Source organism: Pinus tabuliformis, chromosome 6, assembly GCF_031772625.1.
Source record: "Pinus tabuliformis cultivar Carrire ecotype Pingquan chromosome 6, CPIR1, whole genome shotgun sequence".
Classification (NCBI taxonomy): Eukaryota; Viridiplantae; Streptophyta; class Pinopsida; order Pinales; family Pinaceae; genus Pinus; species Pinus tabuliformis.
Window position 1 is genome coordinate 1,842,838,810 of NC_142292.1, and position 21,687 is coordinate 1,842,860,496.

General features: G+C 37.2%; 1 protein-coding gene across 2 annotated transcripts in view; it reads right to left on the reverse strand.

Moving 5' to 3' along the window:
• The window catches only part of LOC149266377 (mediator of RNA polymerase II transcription subunit), a 182,406-nt gene that overhangs the window by 55,036 nt on the left and 105,683 nt on the right, over positions 1–21,687 (reverse strand). The window lies entirely within an intron of this gene.

Consider the following 21,687-nt stretch of genomic DNA (forward strand, 5'->3'; position numbering starts at 1 on the left):
CCACAGCAACACCAACAACAACAACAACAACAACAGATCGTGAAATGCCAACACTGTGACCGAGTTGGCCATCTGAAAGATCACTGTTTTGATCTTCATCCATGTAAGCACTGTCATAAAACCAGCCATTCTTCACACAGATGCTTCAGAAACAAACGTCCTGCAAGAACAAAGATTCATCTTGGATGGATCGCTTCTTGGCAATGGGCATCAACAGCCAAGAAGATATTTCAAACACATGTCAGAACTTGTTCTAGAGTATTGAACAGTCTTGCAGTTGAGTTTTCTCCATCTTCTCACCTTGTACCTGATAGGGAGGAAAATGATGGTCATCTACAAGCTTCAAAGTCACATCAAGCGAGCCTGAGCCACAACCTGCCACACCAGTTTCAGAGTTGCAGCTAGAGACAAAGATGCCCGTGATCACAGATTAAGAACACTTCCTCTAGCAGAAGACACCAGCTTCTTGCCAGTTTTGGAAGAGTTCAGGAATTGCATTAAGCATTCCAGAGTTGTTGGTCATCCTTAAACCATCACAGGTTGAGACTTCCCTTTTCAGGTTGAAGTTTTACCTTTTATGCGGGGTGAGACCTCCCTTTCATGGTTGAAGGTTTCCCTCTTTAAAACAATAGGATCACTTCCTCTAGCAGAAAACTTCAATTTCTTGCCAGTATTGGAAGAGTTCCGGGAACTGCACTAAGCGTTCCAGTGTTGGTGGTCATCCTTAAACCACCGCCCTTTTTACCAACATTTCATAGAACACATTCAGCCTAGTGCTGCCATGTATTTTTTGCACATTTTGTATTACAGCTCTCTTCTTGGACTCATACATAACCCTTCGGATTAAGGAGGGGAATGTTGGACACCTAATCCTAAAGGGTTAGTGTGGAAGCCGAAAAGACTAAGCAGTCCAAGAGACCTTGGGATCTGAAACCCAAGAGTCAGATATTGTACTATAAATGTAAATCAATTGTTAATAAAAATTGCATTGCATGATTTATCCTTCATATCTTTTGTGCTGTCCATGTGTGTTTAACAGGACCCTTGCCAATATTTTGTCGATACCGATATTTTCAACACTGATTTAAATAGATTTCAGATTGTTATATCACACATACTAGACAATTTAACTTCACTGGGGTCTAGCTATAAAACCTTAGAGACTCATGACCATCAATGACTAGGTCAACACACATCTAGGAATTCATAATCATTCATAAGCATAACATATGTCCAACAATATTAATACATCTGACCTAGACCAACCTAGGATTTCAACCAAAAGGACATATCTATATATGCCTAGATTTCGTCATCATGAAAATACATTTCATATCATGTGTTAGTCAAACCCAACTTCACAAATATCAATAAGAGTTAGACACACAATCATCTTAATTACACTAGGGTTTGATCAGACAAACACACACATACCAAGTAAACCATTTCTAAGACACTGAAAGGGCCTTACTCACACATTCCACCAAACCCCAATGACCTAAGGTTCCAATGTAGAAACATAGCAAATCTTATATTACCAAAACTTCAAAGGTACTGGGATTTTAGACCTTATCACTCAATCCTAACAATTTAGGATTTCTTGATCATACCAAAATCCCAAACATGACATCATCAATAAAACTTCAACTAGCAACGCTAACAATTTAGGATTTCTCGATCATACCAAAATCCCAAACATGACATCAGGGTTTTCTAGAACTTGTCTAGGGTTCTACAAATCAGTTAAGAGCGGGGTGGGTAGATTTATCAAGAGATGAATCACCCAAACAAGAATCACTAAGATTCAATTCAGCTAGTCACAACAAAGTTAGTGATATATCACCAAATGAATAATCCTTTCAATCTTCGTATTTAAAGCATACCTTTGTTTCTTGACTAACCTTGTCTTGAGAGATCCTCCTTGCAGATGTTTTTCCTAATCAAGACAATAGAGGGACAAAGGTGATTAGTATTTAATATAATCAAAACTAAATGTGTACATGAACCCAAAACTGAAAAAAATGAAATACTTATCTTTGGCAGTTGTTGGGGGCTCTCTCCAAAGCTTGAGGGAAACCTACAAACTTAAAACAATACAAAAATGTATTTTCCAAAATATGTTAAAAACCTATAAATTCTAAAACATATAAACAAGATATCTAAAGCTACAAGCAAAGGACTTAGTAGTGTAAGTCCCTAATGTCGAGTTCTTCGGGCTTGACTTTCTTTGAGTCTCCTTCTTCAGCAAAGTTGGCTTGATCTCTTCCTCTTTTCTTATTCTTTGGATTCTCGGGACAGTCACTTTTGTAGTGACCCTTCTTATGACATTGATAGAATTCTATCTTGGACATGTCAACTTTCTTCCTCAGTCCCTTCAATCTCTTTCCTTTATGATGAGCAACATAAGCATTTGATACTCCTTCAGGATTGACAACCATTGTGATCCTTAATTCTTCTTGACTACAGGCGGTCCATAATTCTTTAAAGGTGGGAGCTTCGTTCCAACTGTTAAGACCTGCAGCATGCCAGCAAATGCACCCCAAGAGGGTGGCAATCCTAATAGAGCAGTGACCACTAGTTCTTTGTCCAAAACAATATCGTCGATGGCCAAGAGATCATCCCTAAGTCTAGCTATCTTTACAAAGAAGGTTGCCACAGTATCTTCTTTAGTCATCTTTGTAGTCCTCGACACATTCTTCAAACTTGCTACTTGACCAATGTTCTTAATAGTGAACAACTTCGACAAGGCTTCATACATCTCTTAAGCATGATCGATGTTAGTTATGAATGAGACAAGATTGTATTTTATCTCTTCAACCATCAGAGTCATAGCCACCAATTCTAAATCCCTGAATTTCGCTTTGTCAGCATCATTGGCTTCTTATGTAGGCTTATTTACATTTCCTTTTACAAAATCCAGCACCTTGTTCTTCTCGAGGATTAGGTCAATCCTCTTCTTCCAAGATTTGAAGTTAGATGCTCCTTCAAGTTTGTTCTCACCTTTGATTGAATTAGACATCTTCCTCGAATATAATAGATGCCTTCCCTGAGATAGTACTTATGAATGGATCAAGTGCTTGAGACTTTGTTTTTCTTCCTTCTTCACCAAAGCTCTGATACCATGTTAGAAAATCAGAAAGGCAATACAGATTTTCCTTTTCTTGATAATTACTTGTGATGTTTCTTATTATTACAATTCTTTATATCTTCTTTCTTTAGTTCATCAAGCAATTACCAAAAGCAGTAACACATAAAACAATAGACACTAGATGTAGGCACATGCCAGGGCAAAACCCCCCTCGAGGGGAAAACCCAGTCAAGATAATTCTTCCTTTCAATAGTATTCTTTGAGACTCTTCACCCTAGACCAAGACTAGACCTTCCCTCCACACCAAGTCAGCCTCCCAGAATTTCAACCTCTTCCTAGCAACTTCGACTATGCAGCAACTTACGGCAACTGGTAGCTTCCGGCAACAGTGAAACTTGGAAGACTTCAATCTCCCAATCTAGGGCATGAAACAAAGAGAGAGAGACACCAAAATTTCGATTTTCCTTGTCTCCTTAGACTTCCCCAAACTCGCATTCACTTTAGCTTCCCGACAACAGACTTCACACATTTTCCCAACTACAAGAGCAACAAGAGATTTTCACACTTTCTCCAACTATAAGAGAATTCGAACTTGATGAGAGAATGATGTTCCAAATGAATTCGATGAGCTTCTTTTTATAGGCTTCTTGTGGGGTTGAATAGGGTCCTTAGGCCGACTTGATCTTCTCACATGGTGTGCAAGTTACATATTTCATATTTGACTCAATACTTAACCTTTTTACATTATTCAAAAGCCCAAGAAAGGTCTCTTTAAATGTACAATTCCTCTATAAACTTAGAATAAATCCTAGAAGTCCTCAATGGGGGCTTTGACCTAAAACATGGTGACCCAAGCATGAAACCCATGCTTTAATAAGTCACAATAATAATAATGATAATAATTATTTTCTTTATTCCTTTGACAAGTACATTACATAATGACTCAAGTACATTATTGAACACTGAACATAGTTACATTTTCTAACAAGCATATTGCGATATTTTGTTTGCATTTCATGAATGTACATGAATAGATGGTGAAGCATCACTGGTATAGATTTATGAATTGGTCGATTGATATTTGAATTAATCATGATATCAAAGGTTGTTGACGATAGCAGTTGCAGGAAAGGGCTACAACGTATGCGAAGACGGATTGTTTACCATTATGGTAGGCAATAAGTCAGCGGTCTACACAGATTGTTATATAAAAATTAATTAATTAGTAGTTATTAGGCAAAGGGCATGATCTTTGATCATGCCCATGCACCAAGAGGCACCCAAGGCAGTATAAAGCCAGGGGTCTCCCACAAATTGTAATCATCTTCTATCTATTTAATTTTAATAAAATATGAATTTGCTTAATAGCCGAGTTAATTGTGCCATTTGGTATCAGAGTCGGTTTCAATCCTCGGCCCAAATTGTGCAGTCTGCTACAACTCCCTAGCCACCGACTTCCATGTTTCTTCCACTCCGCCCTCCCCAACCACCGACTTCCCTGTTTCTTCCACCCGTCTCACTGTTCTCACCATCGCGTCATTTCCCCGTGCTCCCCACCGACATCTTCATTGTCGTGTTTCACAGCCCTCACATTCGCTGCGTATTCCATTCTGATACGTCTTTCCGTTGTCCATATACCGTCGCGCTATCTCACTGCCTATCATGTCCACCCCACTGACATCCTCACTGTCGTGTTTCACAGCCCTCGCGTTCACTGCTTATTCCATTCCGATACGTCTTTCCGTTGTCCATACACTGCGGCGCTATCTCATTGTCTGTCGCGTCCCGTTCAGTAGTTGTGACCCACCCTCGTACACGTCAACTACCCCTCGTGGCTCAACCGCTTGCCCGATTATTCAGCCAATTCAATAAATAAATAAAAATTATATTAACGTAGTTGTAATATTAATTATATTATTTATAACTATATAATTTAAAATATATATATATATTAGGCTCAAATTAAGGAAGAAAATTTAAGTTGTTGGACAAATATACACCCCCACATACTTGTTCAATGTCGTCGATGACAACGACTGTTTTCAGCAAAAAAATGATTGATCTGGAGAATATGATTATTAACCATTCCGATGATTTTAACCAAAAATTAGTCGATCTCGAGAGTAAGGTTACCGGACATTCCGACGACATCAAGAAGCTTCAGGATACGACAAATCGGATAAAACAACAGCTCGGGTAGAACCATATTGAATCCAAAATTAATCATAATCAGATAATGACAATGTTGACCGTTATTTCTGACAGGATAAAGATTACACCCGAACAACTATTCCAGGATGATGGAGGTAATCAACAACACAATTCATTAGATTCAACAAATTCAGCAGATTCTCATGAAAAAACTAAGTCTCAAAAAAAATCATCCACACACCATCAAGAAAATAGTAATGTGAATTTTCAAAATAAGCAACTCTGGAATTCATTCACCAATCAATATTCTCTTTTCACTCCACTGTTAGCGACGTATCAATGAAAAGCAAAAATCGAGCTACCCAAGTTTGACAGTAACGAAAGATGCAGCGTTGCGTGGTTGAATAAAGCAGAAGAATATTTCGAGATTTACGATATTGACAATGATGTCAAAAAGATTAGGCACGCTTCCATGAAAATGGAAAGCGAAGCATATAATTGGTATATGTAGTGGAAAAAGACGACACTCGCTATCAGTTGTAGAAAATTTAAGGATGTGTTCTTTAAAGATTCTAAGGTGTCAAAGAAGAAGAGTTCTTTTCAACACTCATCAGATTGCTACAAAAAAGAGATGTGGATGAATACACTCAAAAATGGGAGTCCTTAGCAAAACGAGTACCTAGGTTATCAGAATCTCATCTAATTCAATCATACATTTCTAGACTTAGAACTCATCTACGAGTAGAACTTGAGCTTCATGACATTATATCGACAGAAGTAGCAAGACAAAAGCAAAAGCTGCTGAAAAGAAATTTGAAAAGATACTATGGTCAAAACCGGAAAAGGTATATTCGAGACAAAGAATTCCCCAGTCTGTGAATAGGAATAATACAAAAGATGTTCCACAACATCTTCGTGAAGGCAAAAAGTCTAACGTGGAAATGCAAAGGATGAAAGAAGGCAAGTGCAAATGTTGTGGCAAAAAGTGGGACCCTAAACATAGGTGTGCTAAAGGAAAAGAGACAAAGAACCTATATAACTGTGAAGCAACTAATGATTCAAACAGTGATGAATTAGACATAGAAGAAATAAAATATGCCCCAGAATTAGATGACGGAAGCATTCTACAAGTGTCATTATCGACTATGACCGGTATTCACAACCCCAGACTTCAAAATTAAAAGGACATATCAAGAAGAACAACGCAATGGTTCTCATCGACACCGGTAGAACCCACAAGTTTTTGGACTCAACCATGGCAAAGGGACTCAACATTTTCACATTTCCCATGCCCAACATGAAAGTGATGGTAGCCGACAGTAAGAAGATTGAAAAGGTAAGGAAATGCCATAAGGTCAAATTACAAATTCAAGACTTTAATTTAGAATCTTCGTTCTACACTGTACCATTAGGAGTAGATGTGGTCTCAGGTATCCAATGGCTACAAACTCTAGGCACTTACTCTGGCAACCATCAAAAGCAGTTTATAAGCTTTAAATGGGAAGGGCAGAGGTACAAGTTATACGGATTCCAAGCACCAGAAAATCAAATTATGTCGTCATCCCAAATGATGAAAATGATTCGAAAAGGAGCACCAGCCTATGTAGTACAATGTCACCAATTAGAAATGTTATCTGCAAAAGTGATCACGGAGGAGTCACCGAAAGTACAAGAGATAATTCAAAAGCACGAAAAAGTATTCCAAGACCTACCCATGAAAATGCCGCCTAACAGGGAAATCGAGCATACAATAGAAGTCAAAGCAGGATCAAACCTTGTCAACATCAAACTATATCGATATCGCATCACCAAAACACTGAAATTGAGAGATTAATCCAAGACCTTTTAAAATGTAGGATCATCTCGAAAAGTAAGAGTCTGTATGCTGCTCCAGTGGCATTGGTAAGGAAGAAGGATGGATCATTCAGGCTATGCGTTGATTATAGGGGATTAAACAAAATAACAATTAAAAACAAATTCCCAATTCCCTTTATCGACGAAATGTTGGATGAACTACATGGCGCAAAATACTTCTCAAAATTGGACTTAAGGTCAGGGTATTACCAAATCAGAATCAGGTTGGAAGACAAACCAAAAACTGCATTTCGAACACACGAAGGTCACTACGAATTTAAAGTAATGCCCTTTGGGTTAACCAATGCACCAGCAACATTCCAGGCCACTATGAACGAGTTATTTCGTCCATATCTTAGGAAGATTGTATTAGAATTCTTTGATGATATTTTAATTTACAGTAAAACTTGGAAGGAGCACCTACAACATCTGGATAAAGTTTTTACACTACTGAAGGAGCATCAATTCTATGCCAAGAAATCCAAATGTACCTTTGGGAAGGAAGAAGTAGAATTATCTTGGACACATAATATCCCATGAAAGAGTAAAAGTGGACCCTAATAAAATCAAGGCTATAAAGGAATGGACCAAACCAGTTAATATACCCAAGCTAAGAGGGTTCTTAGGATTGACTGGATATTACCGAAGATTTATTAAAAACTATGCACATATAACTGCACCTCTAACAAACCTTTTAAAAAAGAATTAATTTCAATGGAATGAGGAAGCAAGAAGGTGTTTTGAAGAAATGAAGGAATTTTTGTCTAATGCCCCGGTATTGGCAACTCCAAAGTTCTCTAAACCATTTATCATTGAGTGTGATGCTTCCGGGTTCGGTATAGGTGCAATGTCAATGCAAGAGGGGCATCCAATAGCTTTTGAAAGCAAGAAGCGCAATAAACGAGAACGTATTAAATCCACATACAACAAGGAAATGCTCGCTATTAAGCACGTTGTTGGGCCTTGAAATTGTCATTCACTTCCATTACATTTTCACTTATATTTACATATTGTCACCTTCACTCCACCTCTATTTCATTACACTTACATCCATTTCATTACATTTACCTTACCATTATCATTATTGGGTCACATTTATGTATTTCCAAACTTTATTAATTATTAGCATTTTTAAATGAATTTATGGTTAAAAATTAGAAAATAATGTGCATATGCTTATACCTAAGTTGTAGGAGACGTGGGTCACGTTTCGCACCCGTGCCCGTTTCAGAAACTCATACCCGTTTCCCCGTTTCGTGCAACTTAGGCTTATACCTAACAAGTGGGATGAGATTTTTGACATGTGTAGGTCAAAAGGAAGCTTCTAAAAGACCTTTATGTGACTTCCCAAAACCAAATTCGAATTTGAGTGTAGAAAATCATGGGATCATAAAAATATGTGTCTCATTTCATATTTGTATTGAAACTTTAAGAAGACGTGTCTTATCATTTCTTATTTTGATTGTAGCTCTAGAGATATAGGGAGAGATTCATGGACTCTCATTAATGAAATAGCTTCTCATTTTTTTGTATAAATAGGGGAAGTTTTCTCCTATCATAGGGGGTGAAAAGGGGGGTGTAAAAGGAGGAGAAGAAGAGAAAGAATTATAGAATGTTTTGTAACAAGATTTGAGATGAAATGGGATGTAAAGTGAAGAGCTATTGATGTAATGAGATTAGGAGTGTAGATCTCCATTATGTAAAGTTGTGATTTTATCAATAAAGAATGTTCTTTTCTATTATTGAATTTTAGAATGTGAGTTTTGCGAGTTGGAATGCTACTGTACAATGGAAGGGCCCCCATCAACCATTTGCATCCCTTTGTAAATTTGTAAGATTAATTAGTTTGATTTTTTTTTATTCATGCAAATAGTTTAGCTTTCCATTGCAAATGTTATTTTATTTTTCAAATGTAGATTTACTTCACTCTGTAATTTTATGTTTCCTAAGAGCATCTCAAAAAAGTAGCTTTTTATCTATTTTCTAAAATTGGATTGCTTAAAGCATTAGAGCATACAGTGACTTAATTTTCTTTCACATGTCTTTACAATTCTTTCTTAGATTCAGTTTTACATTCACTATTTAAGCCTATGTTTTCCAAAGAGCTTCTCAAGAAGGTAGCATTCAGCTATTTTCCAATATTGGTTGTTTGAGGCATTAAGAATAAATAGTGATTTAGTTTCTTTCCTTATGCTTTTGTCATGCTTTTTAGAATAAGCTTTCATCTATTGTGTAATCTCATAATCAGCAAGTCCAAGAAGGTAGTTCTTCCAATTTGGGTTTTGCTTGAGAGGCATTAGATCACATAGTAGCTGCAAGTTTTCCTTTCCATGCTTTTATTATGCTTTTTTATATCACATCTAATGTATACTCAATTGCTTAAGTCATTTCAAGAAGATGATTTCGACATCTTCCTATATTGCATGTTCACAATAGTATTTGAGCATGCAGTAGATCATAGTTGTTTTCATATTGCTTGCTTTCATTTCATAGAATTGGATTAGTTTTATTTTTGGTCGGGCGTTTTCAAGGATAGGATTAGAAGTGATTTCATTTTCATCTTATCAATGAATACAATTGTATCTAGAACAATGTTCTGCTTTTCATAGACACAATGTCGGCCTAGATTAGACTAACTATTCAAGTTTTTTATTTGATTTTATGCAAATTAAATTAGTTGAAGTACATTTCCTTTTCTTTCTTCTTAGAAATTAGTTTTTATATTAAACATCCATTAGACTTAGTTGACCATTGACACTTAACATCAATTAAAATCATTAGGCATAAAAGACAAAACACTTGAAACAATACAAAAACATACTCAACGAAGGAAGAAACAAAGTTAACTAAGCACATATTGTGCACCACACTTCATCAATTTACTAACCTTGGTCGATAATTTATGTTAGCAATTTAAGACATTAAATTCACTGATGACATCATCATGAAAATAGATACAATAAAAAGAGCACTCTATAAAATCCCATCTCCATTGTGTCAAGAGTCACACTAGAATCATCATAGACATCTCTAGCACTAGAGCACTCTTAACATTAAGTATAGCATCATTATCCATGTGCATAAACAATCTGAGGCATATCCATTTTGTGAAGGGAGATCATCATGCAGCAAAACTATAGTATCTAAAAGCATCTCATAGTCGTCAACCAAAATTGTGCACATTAAAAGGAGAACCAAGCCATGACAATCACAAAAGGAGAAACGAATCTTCTCCCCCAAGAAGCATCCTGTCAATGGAAAGCAAAGTCTCGAGAATCAATCCCAATAGTGCATTATGCAAAGATGAAGCAGCTTCTACCCTGATTCCAACCTTTTGAAGACTAGAAACATCATTCCTCCCTACAAATCTTTGATCCATGTGAGGAAAATCACATTTGCAATCCTTGTACAAAATGGGAGGATAACAATCTCAACCACCAAGGTGCAAGCTCAAGTTGAACTTAGGAAGGCCACGCACTATCACCATAATAGCTCTTCCTCTCACTTTAGACTAGTTCTTATCTAGCACATGGGGGCTTCCCTCAAGTAAATATAAGTCCAAGGGTGAAAAAATGAATGAAGTGTTCCAGGACTCAAGTTTGATTTGTAATATGGTTTATGTGTCCAATAAAGTAAGTTTCAAATGACGAATATGTTACAACTCTAATGTAGGATAGGTTTGAGTGATGTGTTTGTGTCAAAATTGAATTTATGTGATGTGTGACAGTGTTGAAAAAATCAGCAAGGGTCCAAAAAACATCTTCTCGACGACATTGTTGTTACACAAGAAGCAGAGGTAGAGGCAGAAGTTGATCAAGGACAAAAAGAAGAGACTACTACACAAGAACTCGTTGATGACGCTATTGTTACACAAGAACCAACAACCAAGACGGAGCAGCTCAATCCTCGGGATGTTGTTACACCCCCAAGTGATAGTGCATGTAGAGGAACACAGGGTCCTGAATTAGGATGGTGTTCTGAGAAAATTCTATTGATATCTGAATTGTAGAAGTGGAAATCGCAGGCACTCTTGTTGCAGGAAGGAGTGATCTCGCTGGCAGCACACCAGAAAGTAGTAAACTCGCTCAAGGAGAAATGGGTTGAGAAGGATTTGGCAGAAAAATGGGAAAGACAAGGGAAAGAGGCAGCTATGAAGAAGAAAGAAGAGCAGTTGCAGCTGTTACAAGATCAGGTTCGGGATTTAACAAATGACAAACACAAGCTGCATGAACTCGCCCTAAATCTGTTAGGATGTAGAAGACCCTCTCTGACCTACCCAATTTTTCTGTGGGAACGATTTTTCTTGTTTCAGTTGAATGCAGTCTATGAAAATAGGCCTTATTTGGGTAGTTCCACCCGAACTTGTTAGGATGTTTTTCGTACTAGTACTTTCCAGGATCAAAGCTTGCTTTGTGAGCTTTTTCTTCATAATATGATTTGTGAACATGTCAGTACGCACATGGTTGCGAACATTCTTTCTTACATTGGCAATTTGCAGTTGCGCGCCATAGTTTCCTTTATGAAAAATTAGATAGATTGGCATATGGCTATGAAGTCGTTGGACGCGAATGAAGAAAAGGCAGCACTGATGGTCCAGGCAGAACCAGGTATGGTTGCAGAATTAAGACAGATTTTTAGGAAAATTTTTAGTGTTCTGAATGTCAAGGAGCAGGCAGCCATCTACAAGAGGAGGATTGTGAAGATCTGCCTCAACCTTTTTGTGCAGATGAAGAATCATGCACTAACAGGATGCTACAAACGCACAGAGGTTAGTAGTGTAGGACTACAGGAGAGCGACCCGTTTGGTTTTCAAAATTTTGTGGTTGTTGTTTCACGGGTCCCAGAGTATGCCCAGATTGTGGATTTATTGGGCGCCTTTTGGATAGGACTCAGGTTCAAATATCCTCTAATTTGGTTACCAATGGAGTACCAACCTCAGCATCAACTGTGTGATTACAAGGAGGAATCTTGGCCACATCAGATAACAATCAGTCAAGGTTATAGGGCTGCTGAGAAGGACACCACTAATTCATATCATCTGACAGAGTTGCATATGAAGTATAACAGCAAGCTTTGAAGTATTTTTCATGAGGACATGCAATTGCTTCAACTTGAGGGAGATGTTGGGTGCAGGATTTGTGCATATTTTGGATACCTTTCCCCCCCTAACCTAAACCATTTCACCTTTGAACCTGTGGACTTTACATCACAATTACCATTTTCTCGGTTATAAGTATTCATTTTTGTTATGACATTATTTTGCCATTTTTGTTAAATATGAATGAGGTGTTATCCTTTTTTATGGCTAACCAAGGCAATTGGGGACAAAAGGCTCTATGTCTCTGTTTCTTTCAGGTGATGCTTCCAAGACCACGACCAAAGGATGAACAACGAATTCTAAGTACTTGTTGTTACACCTCAGGTGTTGTTGTTACACCTCAAGCGTTGTTGTTACACTACGAATTGTTGTTACACCGCAGGACATTGACTACCCCACAATCGTCTAAAACTGTGGGTACTATTCCACAGGATAGTTGTCGCGAAGATTGTATTATTTATGGACGGCTACAGAATCAAGATAGTTGTGATTTTGAGAAATGATGTAACAGCAATAAGCCTTGTATTTAGAACTACTTGTAACGATTTATATTTTTCTCTCGATATTGATCAGCATGAGAATCGTGAGATTCTCATGACTGATCTGTTTCTTATTTTGGACATGTCAATCTTATAAAGGGAACTCGGTTCCATGTAAACAAGGACAAGTATCATTATTTTGCTCCTGTAATTCACGATCATTTCTTAATACAAAGAGTAGTATTGTTGATGCTTTTGCAATTGTGGTGTTGATGTTTTATTAATTTGTATTTCATCCCTGCGCCCTACTAGGGAGGAAGGTCCCTCCTCTTTAGCAGGGATTGCAGTACAATAGTGGTAAATCAATTATTTTTCCTTTCAGTAAGTGTGAAACTATTTTTGTTGCTGTGTAATTTGCAGAATGGGTTTATTTTTGTTTCCAGATTTATGATATGTTGTCACACAAGATTGATTTGAACATAATATTCAATCAGCTGGCTTAGTTAGTGGTGTGGTGTGTGGCGCGCCTTTCCTTTGGTAACATGAAGTGTGGTTTCATCTCTGTAGAATGTTTTTTTGATTTTCTGCATGAGTGTTACTTTCTGCAATTAAATTCAGCAACATTTGTTTTGCCTTTTAATTTTACTCTTGGTTGAAGTGTATCGGCACAGATAATGCATACTCCTTTGAAATAAACAGACCTACCCTGGGTTGACAATTAATGGTTGTGATTCAGTCATATTCACAGTGATTAAATCGGCTCAACATCGAGCAGCGGGCCTGAGCAACATATAAAGGGTGGCAAGTTAGTTGTCTGTCAGTTTGACAGAGATGGCTACTGGCCTACGTTACGAGGACAGGTTGGACGAGGTAGGAAATTTCAACCCATGGAAGGAGCAGATTGTTCTATTATTTGAGGAGTAGGAGTTGTGGGACATCGTGGAGAAGCTTGTCCAAATTCCCACATATCCTACTCAATTGGCTGAGTTTAGTAAGATGAATGTGAAGGCTAAGAGAATAATCTTGGACTCCATTAGAGACCATGTTATACCTCATGTGATAGAGAAGAAGTATCCCTATGAGATGTGTGCATCCTTAACCAAATTGTATCAGACTTCAAATCAAAACAGGAAGATGGAGTTGAAGGAGAAATTTAGAAATGCCAAGATGTCTGAAACTAACACAGTTGCATCATACCTAACCAAGATCACTCAGATTAGAGATGACTTGGCAGCAATGGGGGAAATTATTGCTAGTGAAGAGTTGGTCAGATTAACCTTGAGTGGCTTTCCTCCGAAATGGGATGCCTTTGTTGATGGGATCTGTTGACATTGCCTATGAGTTGAGGAGGAAAGAGCCTATGAATTTAAGTGTAGCTCAATCTGAAGCCTTGAAGATAGAAAGGGCTAGAAAGCAATTAGGGAAAACTGAAATTCCTTATTTCAATAGAGGGCCATCAAAATCTAATGATTCCAAAGGCAAGGCCAAGGAAGAGACTACACATGATCCTATCAAAGAATTAACTCAACTAATCAAGAGCATGGAAGCAAATCACATTAATGAAATGCAAGCCATGCAAAATAGGTTGGTGGCCAAGGAAATATCACAAGTGCAAAGATTCCAACCTAGGCCAAATGATAGATGGAAAAAGAATAAAGGCCCTCCACAAGATTATAGGCCTCCTAATCCATTGGAATCCACCAACATGGTAGATCAAATTCCCCCTTTTTGTAGGCAATGTAATGAGTTCCATGAGGAGGCCACATAACTATATGTGAAGAGAATCATGGAAAGTGGCATTTTAGGAGATGAACATGTAGGGACAAGTGGTCAAATCAATATGTTCTCCATGGAAGATCAAATATACACCATTGAGAGAAATCAAGAGATTGACCATAGGCCTAATAATCTTGGGGTTGACAATATGATTGCAAATTTTGACAAAGTCACTGAGATTTTTGGGGAAAAGCCTACATCTGGACAGATTTTTGCTATGGCAAAACACAAAGGGATGAATTATCAAAGAAAGGATATCCAAGGCCAGAATAATCACATAAATATTTCTCGTCCTACTTCAGAATTAAATTTTGACTAATGAAAATGGGTGAATAATGCAAAGCTTTCTATTCCAGTGACAGAAATTTTAAAGATACCATCTCAAAAGGCCAAGTTACTAAGTGCCATTGAAGTTACTCAAAGGGAAGAAAGGCCTAATGATGAATCAGAAGATGAGGAAATTGTATTGAGAAGTATGAACTGTTATGTGGAGAACGAATATCATCTACCATTTTATGTTTCTTTCATAGTGAATGATCGTCTTTTACACAACCACATGCTTGATTCAGGGCCTTCATCAAATGTCATGACCAATAAAGTCATGGAGCAATTGAATTTAAGGGTATCTAGGCCCTATCACAACATATGTACCCAGATAGAATAATGACTATGGATATTGTTGTGATAGATGTTCCTGATTCACGAGGAATGCTCCTATCAAGAAAATGGGCATCAAATTTAGTTGGTAGCCTTCGAATGGACTTATCATATGCCACCATCCCCATGCCTGATAATACCTTTATCAGACTTGATCGGGAATTATATCATGTTGAGGATCCAAGGAAACCCAGCAATTAGATTATCTATAGATCATGCCAAACAGGAAGTGATGCAGTGTTGACAAATTTTCTTCCCCCTCATAACAAAACAAATTCAAAACGAAGAAATTAGGCATAGCTCAAAAATCTTGGGTACTTCAAATCTTCCATCAAAGAATTTTCAAGAAAAAGCAGTAGGATTGACAATAATTGCATCATCATCACCATCACAACTAACCAAGAAGAAAAGAAAAAAGCGAAAAAAAAAAAAAAAAAAGGAAGTTTTGAGCAGGATCAAGCCTCAACGCATCAATAGTCAGAAAAGGAAAAGGAAGAGGTTTGGTATGTCTGATGGCCACAAACTGGTTAACATTGGGGTAAGTCATAGTCCCAAGATAGTCAGAATTAGACAAGGCACATCAAAGAAAGAACCTATGGACTTGCCTATGAGTAGGCAGGTTCTCAAGATTGATTTCACCGAAAACATCTAATGGCATGGAGCATCTTTTTGTATCATATTTCTAACCTTATCCCTCGCCATTTTGTCGCAGATATGTTTTTTACTAATTCATTGAATCTCTTGTTAAACTCTTCCATGGTTTCATTCTCATTTTTCTTCATGTTGCTAATGGGTTGTCACGCTAAATCCCCTCTCTTCATTTAAGCTATCTCCTAAGTTAGTTATGGGGGGTAATCCCTAATATGGAAAATTAAGATAAAAGATATGTGAGGTTCGAGGAGAAATGTTAAAGTGAAAGTGAATTACTTTTAAGAATTATGAGCAAACTATGATATGAGCAATAAAAGTCGTTAACATAATAAAACCATAAAACCAGTGCCTTAAGATAAATTGCTCAACAGGAATGAAAGACACGTTTGCTCAAAACAAAAGTAGAATGCTTCCAACAATGAAAACAAAGCAATCCTAAAATGGAGACAAAGATGTTAACATGATAATTAATACAAGATATAAAATGCTTTTAAAATATAATCAATGCCTAAATCAAAGCATATAGAGATATCTTGCAAAAGGAAAAGCAATTAGTGTTCTACTTGCAAAAGGAAAATGAAACAATGCTTGCCAACATACAATATTCAATAATGACAAGTAAAATGGACAATTGCAAGTGAAATAATAAGATGTATTAACATGAGATGCGCCTATACTAGATTTGAATGCAATTAGTCTTGGTTATTTTTAATCTAAAATGCATAATCCAGATGATAAGTATTCCTCTTGAGCTCTTACCAAAGGGTGAAAATTGGAGTGACTGTAAGAAAGAGGGGGCAAGGGCACGGAGGTGTCATTAACAATACCCATCCCGAGTCTTACGAGCTAGTGTGTGCCTTCGTTCCTACAAGGGGACAAGCCACCTTCATAACTGCAAATTCGCAACGCTTTTAACTTACTTCGTACCAAATAGAAAAACTTTCCAAGAAAGTCTTTTTCCCTATACTTTCTATCAACCAAGCTTATGCTTGGAAGTTAATTGAGTTAAAATGCAAACTATGCTAGAATTTGTAAATGATATGCAAGTAAGTTTTCCCAAGGAGATTTGCAATGCTTCAAAATAATGGAAATGAGATAATGCTCAAAGTAAATTGCAAATGTAACTTCAATTGGAAAAAGGAAATTAGCTTGTAAGTGAATTAAAGTGATGCAAGTAAGTTTGCTTTGCAAAAAAAAAATTGCCTCAAGTAGATGGAAATGCTCACAATGATGTAACTTGAAAAATTTCTCTCAAAGTTGTACAAGACATGTAAACATAAGCTTCATAAATAAATGGAATTGTAAATTGCTCCAAGTAAATGTCACAAACCATAAACTTATAGCAATTGAAAATGAGATGAAGCTAAAAAGTGAATGTTTGCTTGTAAAGTATGCTTTGAAAGTAAATGAGCAAAACCACAAATGAGCCTATAGTGAGGCAAATTGTAAAGAGAGCAAATGTTAGACAACTAAATTAAACTTGCTACACAAATTGAGATACTTGCATGTAAGAAATGAGTTGCTCTAAAGCAAAATATCAACTTATACTTCAAAGCAAAAGGAATGAAAGGCAAAGCATCAAATGAAACTTGTAGCAAAATTTAACTTAGAAATTGAAATGTGATGGTGAGGTTGTGTTAATTTTAGAGCATGCAAAATGAGATTAAAAAGAAAATTAGAAAAGATGAGATGCCAAAAAATTATCCACACACACAAAATCCTCCTTCTAGATAAGGAGAAAGGATGCCTTGGGTAAACACAAGTACGGTATTTTATTAAGATATTACAATGGTGTAAAAGCCTCTTAAAGGGCTGCCCAAAAGATGAAGGATATTTGTACAAAATGAAAGCTAAAAATAGCTAGAATATCCCTCCAAACTATAGCAACCTCAAAGGGCAATGAAGTTTCTCTAAACTCAGAAAATTGCAAGCTCCTAAAGGCCCACAGTCTAGCCTTTTTTGCAGCTCCATCTAGTGTCCACAATCTCTTTAGAATAGATCTTGGGTTCTTGAGAGGTCTTACAAGAAAGATAGAGTTTAAAATGGTTTTTCCTCAAGGCACTTGTTGTCAAAACTCCAACTATGGGCTGCAAAACCAAAACAAAAATAATGTAGAACACATAAAATAAACAAATATGATACAAAATAATGTACAAAACCAAATCAAGTGATGGGAGTGAAATTTGAACCCCATCACTTGTCTAGCTTGGAAAATTCTCTTAAATAGCTAAATAAATCAATGAAAGCACAATTTTTTAAAAGAGATTTAAATTTAGAAGTATTTGTTTGTACACAAGCTATGTCCAAGAAAATCTCTGCAAGAAACCACTTTATAAGATAAAACTATGGAAATTCAAAGAACCAATGAGAGTTCTTTGGAGAATGTGTCAAGAGTGGGTTGGTCTCTCCAAAGACTTCCCCTCATGCTTGATATTTGAATCCCAACAAGATTTTCCTCTACAAAACTTCAATCAAACATTAGTCCCATATAGATTTAGCAAATAAGCAATGATAAGAAAACTCTAGAAATTTATTGGAAAATAACTAGAGATTTCCACACCTAGAGCATACTCCTAAATCAATTGTCAATGCAAGATAGTTTTACATTAACAAATCTACAAGAGCATATGGAAATAAAATAAATCAAAGCATGAGCAAAGAAAATTATACCAATAGTGAGTCAATCATCATACTCCAAAAGAAGAACAACTCATGAATGAACCCCAAAGTCTTTTATTGCAATTGAGAACAAGTGTACATAAGAGCAGAGCTTTCCCAAGCACAATAGCTCATAACATCATACAATATGAGAGCCCATGGCTCTATTATATAGAGAGTTGAGAGCAAATCCTAATGAAGAATGACAATGACAAATGGCATTGGAGCCAATCCCAAGGTAGAGAGATTAAACAAGTGGCTTGAGGTGACAATCCTAAAGAGAAATTCGAATTTGTTGAATGGAGCTCTAATGCCAAGTGTAAAAATCGAATTCTGGCAAGTGGACATCATTTTCTTCCTCCCTTATGTGCCAAATTCGAATTTTATGATGAAATGACAAGTGTAAATGGGTGGTAACCCATGTGGGGACAATTTCCCACAAAATATCCACCAAATGTGCATTAACTTCACAAATTCGAATTTCCAAGTAAGCAGTTTTCTCATTTAATGCCAGAAATTCGATTTTCTTTGAACACATGTCCTTTCCTTAATTTTAGGAGTCCACATCACCTTGGGACTTCACTTTAACTCTTCCATAATTTTCCACTTCATTTCCACAACATTTAGCACGTGTGGATATTTATTTTTCTCCATTTATTTGATTTTTAGCTTAATTAATTGTCAAATTTCCCACTAAACTTAGGAAAAGTGACATTTTAGGGTTCAAAACATATTTTTTACCCCTCAAAGTGTGTCATAGTAGAAAATTGAGGGTGAAATGTGCAAATTTTATTACTCATACTCCATACAACTTCTCTAGACATCACTTATTACATTACAAATACAATTTTATTAGCAATTTCCGCAGTAGTGCAAAAAATCTAAAACATTAAAAAATGACTACCTAGACCTAACCAATTCCACGAAACTTTTTATATGATCTAGTATGGTAATATACATCGGCTCTAGACACTAATATGTGTTAGGGGCTCAACCTTCAAACCGTCACCTCGGCGTTGGGGTAAAAAGTGAGTGAAAAAACCTAGAAAATTATTTGCCTCTAAAAAAAAGGATAATTAACCAAATAAAAAAAAACACTCCAAGGTGTGCTCGTTTGCTGATAGAGTCCCAACATCCTAGGCCTGTTACTGACACAAAACTCATCATTACTAGCATCACTTCCCCGCAGGGTGTGGAATCTGGGTACAAAAAAGATGATGAGAAATAGAAGTAGAGTTTAAAATTTTTGTTGACTGATGATATCTGATGGTACAAGTGTCCTTTGAATCATCCTCGGGCATGGAATCTTCATATAATCATCAAGTGTCACTCTTGTGGTCAACAAAATCGTTGCACGAGAAAATTTGCCTAGTTGGGATAGATTGTGGGATGACTTCGCACAGGAAGAGACAAGGAGACGTTCCAAAACTAAAGGCCAACATGACAGAAAGGATGATGAGGAGAATTTTGCTCTTACTGTAAAGGGCAAAGGTAAAGTAAAGGGAGATGTGGGATCTACTTCTGTGAAGGACATGAGCAAAGTGAAGTGCTTTGCGTGTCACAAGACTGATCATTATGCAAGCCAATGCCTATACAGGAAGGAGGAGGAGAAGGGTCAGGTGGCTACATCAACATCATCTAAGATTGATGACTTTAAGGAGAAACTTGAAAAAAGACTTTTCTCTAGCTGCTTGTGTTTCTGACAGTAGTGTCATTGTGTATGAGGAAAGTGGGTTATGGCTAGTTGACAATAGAGCGTCCAATCACATGACGGAGATGAGGTCAGTGTTCCGCAGTATTTTAGAGACACACTCAAACTACCATGTGAGTTGTGGAGCTAGCACCACGCATGCAATGAAGGTAGTTGAATGTGTCAAATTCTAGCTAGAGTCGGGAGGATTTCAGGAGGTGACAAGGACGTTGTTTGTTCCAGGGTTGATGGTATTGGTGCTCTTAGTATCATGCTTGGAGGATGTTGGATATAGAATTTTGTTCCGAGATGGACAGATGCTTTTATATTCGGAGGGAGCGACCTTAGATGCAGTTGTAGTGCTTGGCATCAAACAAGGGCAGTCATATAGGTTATTGGGACAACCTGTGGGTATATCTGATGGGATCTTGGCTACAAGATCAGTGTTAGTTGCTGAGAGGGAGCAGGTGCCAAAGAAGAGTGATTCTTTAGGTACTGTCAGGAGCCTCATCTAGTATGATATGACATTGTTAGATGCTCAAGGTCAGGGTCCTAGGAGCATGGTTAAAAGGAACAGACCTTCAAATCAGATTTTGAAGCAGGTAGTAGGGAAGTCTTCTAGTTCAGAGGGAGTAGCTACAGATATTGAGATAGGATTGTAGAGAGATCCAGGTGGAAGAGGTTCTTCCAGAAGTACCTCCCTCGGTAAGAGGGAGTGTTGAGTTTTGTAGCTCCAGCAGGTACTTTTGCCCAAGGCTTGTGTCTAAGCATGTAGAACGCACCCACATATTGCCTTAGATTATTTGTTGATGTAACTTAGCCTAATTTAAAACTTCGGAAAAAACACATAACTATATGTTGGCTTATTGAGCTAAAATAAATATTTAGATAAAGTAAATTATTTATTTTAGTGATTAAGTTTTAATCTTAGTCGTTGATGTCAAGTGAGGTGAGATCTAATCTCGGTTGTCCATCACTATGAGATTAGGGTTAGGGTTAGGATTAGGGTTTTGGCTCAATGTAAAGTTATAAAGCAAGGCTAAGGTGAGGAGATGAAACACAACAGGGGCACAAGATTGAGAGAGGATTCTCAGTGAGCGTGTGTTGGGTTCGAATGAGTGCAGTGAGGCAAGTGATCGTAGTTTTGTATTTTCTCAGTTGGGCCATTATCCCTGGTACAAGAACCCAAGTAAGTTCCATGGATAATTTATTAATGAAGAACTGTTGATTGGGCAGAAATTTGTTTATGTGTGTGTCGTTCAAATCAGGTAATTTTGTTTCTCGTATGCTATATTTTTTGTGTTAGGAATCTAGCCCTGTATTTGTTCCGCTTATAATTGCTGGGAACCGAATACCGGGTGCTGGGTTCAGAAAGTCTAACAAGGGGGCCAGATACTCAAGGCTAAATAAGGATAGTCGGCTGGATCAACCTGAAGCACTACCTGTTGTGCATGTGTGATGGAGCTGGTCTCAAAACCTTCTTATATCACGTTTATCTCTTATGTACTGAGGCATCTATGTAATTTTAGAAGTTTTACCATTGTCCCAGACCAGGACATATTCACTTCTATAAGTCCTCAAGACC